This window comes from Thermobia domestica, chromosome 3 (assembly GCF_964235325.1).
Source record: "Thermobia domestica chromosome 3, izTheDome1.hap1.1, whole genome shotgun sequence".
Taxonomy (NCBI): Eukaryota; Metazoa; Arthropoda; class Insecta; order Zygentoma; family Lepismatidae; genus Thermobia; species Thermobia domestica.
The window spans coordinates 66,412,829-66,424,748 of NC_137456.1; the positions used below are offsets into that span (position 1 = coordinate 66,412,829).

The 11,920-nt window shown below is 34.7% G+C and overlaps 1 non-coding gene across 1 annotated transcript; it reads left to right on the top strand.

Annotated features, from left to right (window-relative positions):
• The first annotated feature begins 8,903 nt into the window (after positions 1-8,903).
• Positions 8,904-8,985, top strand: TRNAL-AAG (transfer RNA leucine (anticodon AAG)). Its single transcript has one exon. It is a non-coding gene; the product is annotated as a tRNA-Leu (tRNA).
• Positions 8,986-11,920: the final 2,935 nt, after the last annotated feature.

Here is an 11,920-nt window from a genome sequence, read left to right on the forward strand (position 1 = left end):
GAGCCTTGATCCCAGAAGTTCCGCCTGTTGTTTTGTCAGGTGCAAATCACGGACTAGGTCATTAAGTTCACATTGCCGGATGAAATGTGGCTCGCGAACACAGTCAGGGATGAACGTTGGATCCTTGGATGTACATGTTGATGTCGATGGTTCATCAAGGTCATGATCATCATCAGAGTCTTTTGGCCATATCTCTTCCCAGTTGGTACGGGGCTCGGGAAGTGGAAGTTCATCCCCGTGCGGAATAGGTCTAATTGCGGACTTAACGTTGGGATAACTTATTGTGTATTTTCTTTTTTTAGAATGTCCCTTAACTACTGTGAGACAAAAATAACAATAATCCAGATGGTTGGTGGGTTCTCTCCACACCATTGGTACAGCAAATTTCATGAACCACCGTTTCCCTTTGGCCCATGCAAGTAAAGTGACGTAGCACGACGCACAAATTATGTTTGATAACATAACATAACATTTGATAACAAATATTGATAACCATTTCATGAACAAAACAAAAAAACTTGGAGAATTGTATATATATGTATTAAGATATACTTATACTGTACGTTTAAAAAAATATACGTTGGGAGTACATTCTATTTTTATACACGTTTCTAATTTACAGAGAGCAATACAAGTGTGTTGTTGACTATTGTAAATATTCATTTTTATGTCTGTGTTTGTAGTAATAAAGCAAATCGTTTTTACCCCAACTCAGGAGATCTGAAAGCATTACTATCAGGTGCAATAACAAGTGCACACAGTATACATACAAATATATTTATTTCTCTAGAAACAACAAAGCGATTTTTACGAAACTTGTAATGCGCCGCTATTCTTAACCTTCGCCGTCGCATTACATATTTCGAAGTGTGGTGATAAGCTTTCCGGTCTGTAACATATGATCTAAATTTAAAGAATGAAAACTTTTTCGAAGCGAAAAATAAATAAACGAACAAGATAGGTTGTTGATTTTTTAAAATGTCGATTTGATGTTGAAAGTTTTCGAATTCCAGCAGAATATAAGCTACTATATGTTTATTTAAAGATAACCGTAACAGGTAATATGTATATATTATTTAATTGTTACTTTGTGGAAGAAATGTGGCAATACACTATGAAATACTAACTGAAAACTTAGGTCGGGAGAGACTTTCTTCCTCTCCCAATATTCTCTGCCACCATAAATATGGAATTTGAAATATAAAATATACAGATATAATCAAACTGTTCAAAATTTCATGTGTATATCAGACTCTACAATTTTGGATCATAGAAATGATAAATATACATTATAACGACAATAAAATTACGGAAAATTAAAGTGGACGTTACAATCGGGAAATTACAGTTGGAAGTTATCAATTCACTAGTAAATTGAAGAAATCCATTTAATAATTTCATTAAAAAATAAAACCATGGTCTTCTAAACTAATTAATATACATATAAGGTTCATTATCCACGTACGTTGTTTTGTTTCTGAGATGCTCATTTACCAAATATAGTGGGAGTCGACTGACCTGGAAAATAAAATAAATAAAATATTAGTTAATGTAAATGAGTGAAATATATATATAGATTAAATAGTTTATACATATATAGAGAGAGCGAAACTAGAGTAATGTGAATATAAATGAGAAATATAGAATATGGTTATAATTGAGGAAAATAATGAGAATTATGAAATATGGTTATACTTGATGAAAGTACAGGAAGTCGTATACTTACCACGTATGTAACGGGATCTTCAAAGGACACGTCGTGCGAAATCTAGGCTGAACCTGAAAGAAAGAAGAAATATAGAAAATAAATAAATAATGGATTTGTTAATAAATAAAGTTATGATAGAATTGATACTTACCGTAAACTGTAAACTATACATTTCCTTCATATGTTACCTCACAACACATGAAGAGTCGTGTTTCTTCTGGTTGATTTATATTTCCTACTTTATAGAAATAGTGGGTGGCGACTCCGATGCGCAGGGCCAAAGCATTAACTAACATCTCAATTAAAATAATATTGTTCAAGAGGACTATGCCTTTTCTTTTCTATCGACAGTTTTAACTATAAATACTTTTTAAGGATTTTTCTGTGTATAAACAGGAAGAAAACAATAACTATACCATAAACTTTGAAGAGAAGATTAACTGTAAATAATAATTAGTACAATAATAAAATTAGTAGTAAAGCATGTGTGGATTATAGTAGATTACTACAAAATGGCGAACCCAGTCTACAGGATTTTAATGTGATTACAACGTTGTGAGAAAAGAACAATGTGAAACTAACCTGCAGAAGTTTTGTGAATATTTTATTATGAAAAAAAATAATGAAAGGTGGTAGATAGAAAGCGGCGAAGAAGATGAGGCTCTTCCGAACTATAATTAAAGAAGAATAAAATAAATATGGAAGAAGAAATCAGAGAAATAAAAGATGTTATTAAAAGTGAAGAGAGGAAAAAGGAGAGGATAAGAATAAAGGAGAATACAGATGAAAAGAAGAAAAAAGAGAAGAAAATAGAAAAAAGTAAAATAGGAAATGTAAAAGATAAAGAAAACAGAAAAGATAGGCACATAGAAGAAAGGAACAAAACAAGAGAGAAGAAAATAGTGAAAGATGTAACAAAACATGTAACGGAAAAGAAGAAATCAAAGAAAAGTAAAAGTGATGCAGATGATACGAAAAAGGAGAGAAAACATAAAAGTGAAAATAAGGAAGAAACAAGAGAAAAGAAGAAAAGAAGACACGAAGGTCACAGTAGAAGTAAACCGAAGGAGAAAGACAATGGAAACCACAGACACAGACAGAAAGAAGAAAAGAAAAGTATAGAAGAGAAATACCATGAGATAAAAAAAAGAAAAGACTAGAGATGGTAGAGGTAATGCACAAACAAAAGAAGCCGATCTTAGTACCGTAAAGATGATGTGTTGTCTTGCTGAACAGAGCACGCAAGTTCATATAGATATAAAAATGTATATGGATCAAGCATTTTCACGACTTGCATCTCAGTTGCAAACGAAAGTGGATAATATCTTAGATGACTTTAAGAACCATTTAAGGAAGGAAATTGCTGAGTTTGATCGCACTGAAATACAAACACAAGTCGTAGATAAAGTGGAACAACAAAATAAAAATCAGATGGAAGCGCTTGAGTGTCAGAAAGGATATATTGAAAATAGCAAAACTAGGGAGGATACTAAACTAGTAAATGATTTGTTAGGAAATGATTCGGAGACTCCAGTAGTAAACCAATATGTTGGAAAGGAAGAAAGGGAAAGTGGAGAAAATATATGTGTTATTCCATTAGAAGAACAAGTTTTCAGTGTAAGCATTCAAAAGAGTTTATCAGAAGAGAAAGGCGAAAATACTGGAAAACATAAAATAGAATATTATCATCAGAACTCCGGAAAATCCCTAAAGCTAAGTAATCATATAAGAAAATTGTATTGTTCGGTATGTCATCGAAAGAGAAATGGTAGACATCAATGTATGAGAAGAAGAAATAAGAGGAAATTTAAGAAGAAAAGGAAAAGGTTGACATCTGGTACGTTAGTAGAAGAATACCGAGCTCGAGAACAAGAAGAACGTGGAAGGAAACTGGTCAGTCAGTGTAAAGATGGCGTAAGTCAGAGTAAGAAGTGTCTTTTAGAGGAAATGGTAGGTATGAGTAACCCATCTGTGGCAATGTGCAATCCGTGCGGTCGAAAGAAAAATGAAGTGGAAAAAGACAGAAATGGAACGATTCGAAATAGAAACAAAGAAATAAAGAAATCAGGATTCGGAACCCAGGATAGAGAAACAAGACGAAACGAAAAGAAAGAAATTCGAAGTTGGAAATGGAGGAAGAAAAAGATGAAGTTAAGAAATAAAAGACAAAGTGGAGTCAAAAAGAGAAGGATTCACTTAGGAAGAAAAAAATGAGAAGGAAGAAGTTGAGAACAAACTGGAAGCATGAAAGACATAAAAAGAAAGGAGAAATAAAAATCAAAAGAGGACACAGAAACAGAGATACCAGTAAACCAGAGATCTGTACTTACAGATACCAACCTTTGCGATTGGAAAGGTTGTCTGAATTTGTATTTGATACCGGTTGAATCATTCGGGAAGAACTTTACAAACTTTGAAGTGGTATTGTGTTTGACATGTGCCAAAGTTAATATTATTTCATTATTGATAGTTTGATGTTTAATTTTTGTAGTTATTATCTTATAATCGAAGTTGGTAGTTCTACAAACTGTTATCGTTTATATGGAAAAGGAAACTATTCAGAAATGTGCAATTGTGAATGTTATTTAACTGCAAGCCAAGCGAACTAGGTAACTTTAAAGTGTAATTTAAAATTAAATAGTCGTATGTACAACGGATTAGTCGAAAAGGTTTACGAACTTCTAAATTTTATTCAGAAGAAGACAAATGTGAATATTGAATTTCAGAAAATTTTATCCAACGACAAAATTTTTTTCAGACAAAGGGGAGTCTGTAATGCGCCGCTATTCTTAACCTTCGCCGTCGCATTACATATTTCGAAGTGTGGTGATAAGCTTTCCGGTCTGTAACATATGATCTAAATTTAAAGAATGAAAACTTTTTCGAAGCGAAAAATAAATAAACGAACAAGATAGGTTGTTGATTTTTTAAAATGTCGATTTGATGTTGAAAGTTTTCGAATTCCAGCAGAATATAAGCTACTATATGTTTATTTAAAGATAACCGTAACAGGTAATATGTATATATTATTTAATTGTTACTTTGTGGAAGAAATGTGGCAATACACTATGAAATACTAACTGAAAACTTAGGTCGGGAGAGACTTTCTTCCTCTCCCAATATTCTCTGCCACCACAAATATGGAATTTGAAATATAAAATATACAGATATAATCAAACTGTTCAAAATTTCATGTGTATATCAGACTCTACAATTTTGGATCATAGAAATGATAAATATACATTATAACGACAATAAAATTACGGAAAATTAAAGTGGACGTTACAATCGGGAAATTACAGTTGGAAGTTATCAATTCACTAGTAAATTGAAGAAATCCATTTAATAATTTCATTAAAAAATAAAACCATGGTCTTCTAAACTAATTAATATACATATAAGGTTCATTATCCACGTACGTTGTTTTGTTTCTGAGATGCTCATTTACCAAATATAGTGGGAGTCGACTGACCTGGAAAATAAAATAAATAAAATATTAGTTAATGTAAATGAGTGAAATATATATATAGATTAAATAGTTTATACACATATAGAGAGAGCGAAACTAGAGTAATGTGAATATAAATGAGAAATATAGAATATGGTTATAATTGAGGAAAATAATGAGAATTATGAAATATGGTTATACTTGATGAAAGTACAGGAAGTCGTATACTTACCACGTATGTAACGGGATCTTCAAAGGACACGTCGTGCGAAATCTAGGCTGAACCTGAAAGAAAGAAGAAATATAGAAAATAAATAAATAATGGATTTGTTAATAAATAAAGTTATGATAGAATTGATACTTACCGTAAACTGTAAACTATACATTTCCTTCATATGTTACCTCACAACACATGAAGAGTCGTGTTTCTTCTGGTTGATTTATATTTCCTACTTTATAGAAATAGTGGGTGGCGACTCCGATGCGCAGGGCCAAAGCATTAACTAACATCTCAATTAAAATAATATTGTTCAAGAGGACTATGCCTTTTCTTTTCTATCGACAGTTTTAACTATAAATACTTTTTAAGGATTTTTCTGTGTATAAACAGGAAGAAAACAATAACTATACCATAAACTTTGAAGAGAAGATTAACTGTAAATAATAATTAGTACAATAATAAAATTAGTAGTAAAGCATGTGTGGATTATAATAGATTACTACAAACTTTTAGGGTTTATTAAATATAAATCAAGGTATACTTAGGTATAATTTCTATGTTACTATATGTAAGGGGACAGGAGCTAGGGGAATAAAATATCTGAAAAAGGGAAATTTTTGAGGGAATTTCCCGAAAATCCCTCTGTTAGGGAAAACTGTACGTGATGAAGAGAAACCGAGTGCATATTCGAATTCAGCGCAAAAAGTTCCTTTAAGATCAGATGATTTTTCTCATGTAACAAACAAAAAGTTTAAATTTGTTAACTAGTGTTATCTGTGGAATTGGTAGCACGACAACAGCGGATAATCCGGATAATTGCCAAAAATGATTAGAAAACCTTTCAGGTTTACCTCTCACGGTTATGACGTATAGGCTAAAATAGACTGTGAGGATGAGAATGGACGAAATAGTACAATAAAGAAATTGGGAGGAAACGGGAGAACATCGCGAACACCCACGCATACTGAATTTGTCCACCTGAAAGCCCACTTGGTACGAGCTTGGATCGAACCAGGAATCCCATGGAACAAAGATGGACGCTCTACCACTGAGCTACCGCGCCCGTCTTCAAAAGGACAAAAAGTAAACACGAAATTTTTTGAGCAATTTTTATTTACAATAGGGGGTCCAAACATACAATTACGAATTACTAAACAGTAGTTTCCTGTAGTTACAAGTATATGGTTTACTTTCTTTTTCACACACACACACACACACACACACACACACACACACACACACACACACACACACACACACACACACACACTCACAAACAAACAATCAAACATATATATATATATATATATATATATATTGTTCTCTACTGTTAGAACACCTCTTCTTTAATTGTCATTCGAGTTTCTTTAAGAATATTATGCAAAAAAAGAAAAAGAAAGAAAGAAAAAGAAAAATGAAAGAAAAACATAAATGAATACTTTGGATAAATCGGAAAGTGAATAATCAAGAATTAACTATAAGATGGTGAGAAATTTTTCGGATAGTGAGAAATTATGTTCTTAATTTCCTGTCTGCAGATTTACAGTCCCTTTAGATTTCCACATTATGCTTTGCGTAACTATCAGACCTTATAGTACGACTATATCCGTTCGTCTGTCTGTCTGTCGATAGGTACCAGAGTTAAAAATTGGCGAGAAACGGTTTGTTGTTACGAATTCAGTGTTCCAAGTATAGGTTCCATCTCGTTCATATAACTTCTTATTTAAACCGGAAATGATAGAAATCAATAATTTCCTGTTTTTAACGTTGATCACGATGAAGCATACGCTCAAAAATAACAAGCGTCTTAAGAAAAAAATATCTCCAAGAAGAAACGAACAGGATTCGGAAATACTACGAAAAAGGCCGACTTTCCCCTCAGTGTCCTCCCTTCAAGAAGATGACTATAAAAGAAATCCACAAGAAGAGGAAACTATCAGTTTATCGCTGATCACTCACCCAAGAGCACCTTCTCCTGGGGCCGCCATGGGCTATGGAGAATTCCTTTAAAACCATCTGAGGCTGTTATGAGCGAAGGAGGTATCCTTTGATCACCTCCAGGAAATTATATGAGCTACATAGAATTCCTTTAACTATCTCCTGAGGGTGCTATGAGCGAAGGAGTTATCCTCGCTACCTGTCTGATTCTATTTAACCTTTATTCTGATGCTACTTTCGCACGCCGAGCATCTTTATTGAACTATGAAAATATTTCGAAACTACAAGAATATTGTAAACTTTAAAAAAAAATCTATTACCATTTCCGGTTTCAATATTGGATTTTTATAGAGTAAAAGTGGTAAGAGATAACTAAAAACAGTTTCTATTATGGTTTCACAGTCTCAAGAGTAAGTTTCATCTTAACTCTTATCTCCTTATTCAAACTAAAAATGGTAGAAATCTTTATTTTCAGATTTCAACACTGGTCGACGTAAATTAAAAAAGACCATTAATAGCTAGCGAGAAGCGTTGTTTTTTTGATAAGAATTCAGTCTCACAACAACAATAGGTACTCTCTTATCTTTCTAGAATACCCGAAGCTGAAGAAATCTGTACAATTCCCGATTTCAATTTTGATCCCATTAGTGAAAAAAAAAGTGATAGGAAGAAACATACATGTTATTTTATATATATATTACATGGATTCGGCATCTGAAGAAGATATTAATCTCTGTTGTTTATAATCTATTCCAAAGTTTCCAACTTGGTTTAGTTGGCGTCCCCCCTTCGTAAACACTGCATACTTCACACCTTCTCCTTCTCGTTCGTTGTCAATACCTGCTTTTAGTCTGATCCCTTCTGGAATTTGAGATCCAGCACTGAATTCTCAAGTCTTCAACATTGATAATAATAATAATAATAATAATAATAATAATAATAATAATAATAATAATAATAATAATAATAATAATAATAATAATAATAATAATAATAATAATAATAATTTTATAGTTATTTCCAGAGACCCTTGTAATGCAGTATTGTTTTTCATCAGCTTTATTCTTAATGAAACTATAGTCCTTACTCAATAGTTACTTTTGTTTGGTCTATGACTCTGTTACAACATTTGCAATTACACACACAGTTTACTTCCGTCAGTAGTTTTGCGGTTGCTGTCTATTTCGCCGATTCGTCTTTCGCCAAATCTCCTCAATGTAGATTCTTAGTACTTTCCTAGTACTGCTTTTCACCCCCAGTGTATTGAAATGCTTCTCCTCCCGGAGGAAATCTGAAACCATCACTTATTATTAGTTATCGCAACAAGCAGATTGAAAGCTACCAATCCATAGCATACAGATAAATTTTCATGATCCATAGCATGACGTGAAAAAATATAACTGTATGGTTTTCTACACGAATGGCTATGTAACATGGTTATGTAGACATGCAATATTCTTACCCTACCATGGACCATGCATGAGTAGTTCAACCATGCACGTACTATATGCACACTGACAGTTCACTGCTCAGATGCAACGATGAGCAATATACTACGTATTTAGTAAGACTAACACTGCTCTCAATGTGGTAGCGTGGCCGAGCGGTCTAAGGCGCTGGTTTAAGGCACCAGTCTCTTCGGAGGCGTGGGTTCGAATCCCACCGCTGCCAAAGAAGTATTTTATTGATTTAATGTTTTACAAATAATAGCTTCCGTTTTCAAATTCTAGGTTCTTAGAACCGATTCGTGGAATACAAATTGTGTACGCTTCGTCTAGGCAAACCTAAGACAATGAGATTAAAGTCCTGAACAATAATAATAAATCGCAAACCTTATCAAATGGTGCGCAGGCTCCGTTACTTATAGCAAAAAAACAAATTGAATTTCTATGGCTTTATTATAATTCTCCGACAAGTAACTACCGTATTGAATTTTGGAGCAAAAGTCGCTTATAGAAGTGATTGACAGGAACATGTAAGAGTTTGGAAGAAAGGAGAATTACGGAAGTCACATACATGATTGTAAGAAAAAGTGAAAAAAAAAAATCTATGAGCGTCTTAACTATAGAGCTGTTTTAGTAAGGATTTACATTAAGGATTTTTCTTTCACTCCTCAGTACTTTTTTTTTTAATTTTGTGAATGACGTCTTGATGGTAAAGCACATGAGCAATCTTCTTAGGTCGTTTTATTTGGAATGCTGGAATGGGCAGAATCTTGAGAACATGTTCGCAAAAGGCAGCTGTCACTGCAGTGTTCTCTGAAACACAATGAGTGAGAATTATGCCTTCACTTCCCCAAAACATGACCACCATCATATTCTGAGCATTGGTGGTAATATGAAGTTTCTTTGTGACAGGGATTTTGTGTGTTTCCAATGTGAAATGTGACCACTCAGGATTGAAAAGCGGTATCCATGTCTTATCCATTGAAACAATTGACGGAAAAAAATTTAGGGTTTCATCACACACAGATTGTAATTAACAGTCGACATTCGGGAACCTACTTGGAAAAAACTCAGGTCTCCATACAGAATGATCTCAACAGATTCCATGGAAATGTTAACTCTAGAGGTGATATCATGCACACCTAATGGGTAGTCCTCAATAATAATTTCTTCCACTCACGCAATTATGTCGGTTAGGCTTGTCCGTGGTCTAGACTGCTTAAGCTCGTTATTGCACCCACGAACGTAAATTTTTCACATCCATTACCTCTGCATCACACGCCTCACTGATTTATTGGTGAATATCGATAGATGTCATACCATTCAGGTGGAGGAAACTGTTCTGGCACACAGTACGTCGCCCTTGTAACATTGAAAATGCTGATCAATTCCAGACAGCGGCTGCAGGAATTACAAACACTGTCTGTAGATAAAGGTATCAAAAATACACAGAAATTGTCCGCGTATTTTAGGATGAACTGCATCCTTCTATATGCTGGCAGTACCCGAAAAAAGAATAGGTCTTAGAACTTGAGCTCACCTCGTTGTACCTAGGATGTGTGCTTTCGGTACACTAGCTCCCGGGATCGAATCTCAGTAAGAAAAAGTGCCTAAACACACTACAGTAGTAATAATAAGCTTTAAGCTATAACTTCCCTTCTATATAGTCTCGGTAATGATAAAGTACGTAATTACAAATCAATTTATCAATTACCAAGTCGTCATATTGCAAAGCTATAGGATGTTCCCGAGGAATCTTCCATTATTTCCCCCTCTGTGGACCCGCGCCTGCTATTGTCATATTGGTGGAGATGGCTATTATCATATACATTATTGTGCTGATTATTATCGTTTCATATCACTTACTGCCATAGATAATGTGAACATTTTTAGATGACTATGTACATCCTATGACTCAAGTGTTTCCGATAATGATGCAATTTTCCAAGATGATAAATGCATAAACTCATTCTGTTGGAGCTGTTGTTGCGTGTTTTCAGGAACATCGTGAGAACGAGAACTACAACACCTCCCCTGAGCTGCGAAATTCCCAGATCTCAACATTATTGAACACCTGTAGTACTCTCTGGAGCTCAGACTCTAGAGCAGATTTCTGCAGTTTTGTTGACGGGACTGATACTGCACTACATTAGAAAAATGTTCTGGAAACTACTACTAATGACGTATGCCTATACTTCCGTTTCATGGAGAATCAGAACTATTCTGCAGGCTAATGGCTCTCCTATGCCGTACCATAATAATAGGGTAATTTATATTTTCTTCATATTTCCATTTTCACAAATGTCTGTATACGCTTTACTAGTAGCACGTACCAGGTAACCAAGAAAGTTTGTGCGGTTTTTGTCACTCATCAAACACGGCCCACAAAAATCTTAAACACTCATTTTATTCTTTGAAATAATCACCGTTAGCTGCAAAAATATATTCCCTACGAGACCGAAGCTTATAAATACCTTGGTCGAAAACATCCTTTTCTTTTCTGGAGTCCAAAAGTTGTGATATAGCCTTTGTGACCTTGTCGCGTTTCCGGAACTGCTCTTCCCGCAGGTGGTTATTCATGGCCAAAAATAAGTAATAGTTCGATGAAACGACATCTGGGGAATAGGGTGGATGAAGCAGAACTTCCCAGCCCAGTGTTTTGATCACCTTTTTCGTCGCTTTTGCTGTATGAAATTTGGCAAGATCGTGGAACAAGAGAACTCCTCTTCTGTTGACCATTGTTGGCTGCTTCTGGAACAGTGCGTCTGGAACTCTTTGCTATTATGTAGAGTAAACCTTGGCTGTTATGGCTTTCCCGCTTTCTAGATATTCATAGCGGACTATGCCAGCGCTGGTTCACCAAACCCATAGCATTACTTTGTTTTGGTGAATACCCGGTTTACCGGCCAATGAGACTGAACAAGACAGTAACGGCACAGTGAGACAGTAACAAGACAGTGAGGCACGACAGTAACGACAACCAGATGTTCAACCGTTGGAGCTTGTTTCCCTCGGACAAGACATGAGAAGCCCTACTTGCTTAGTTTCCATCTCATCCCAAGGTTATGAAGATGTCATCGAATTGTTTCGTCAGATATTCCAAACCTGTGCACGCTCCTGGCAGGTTTGATGAGGGTTCTGCTTGATTTTCCCTTCCAGTA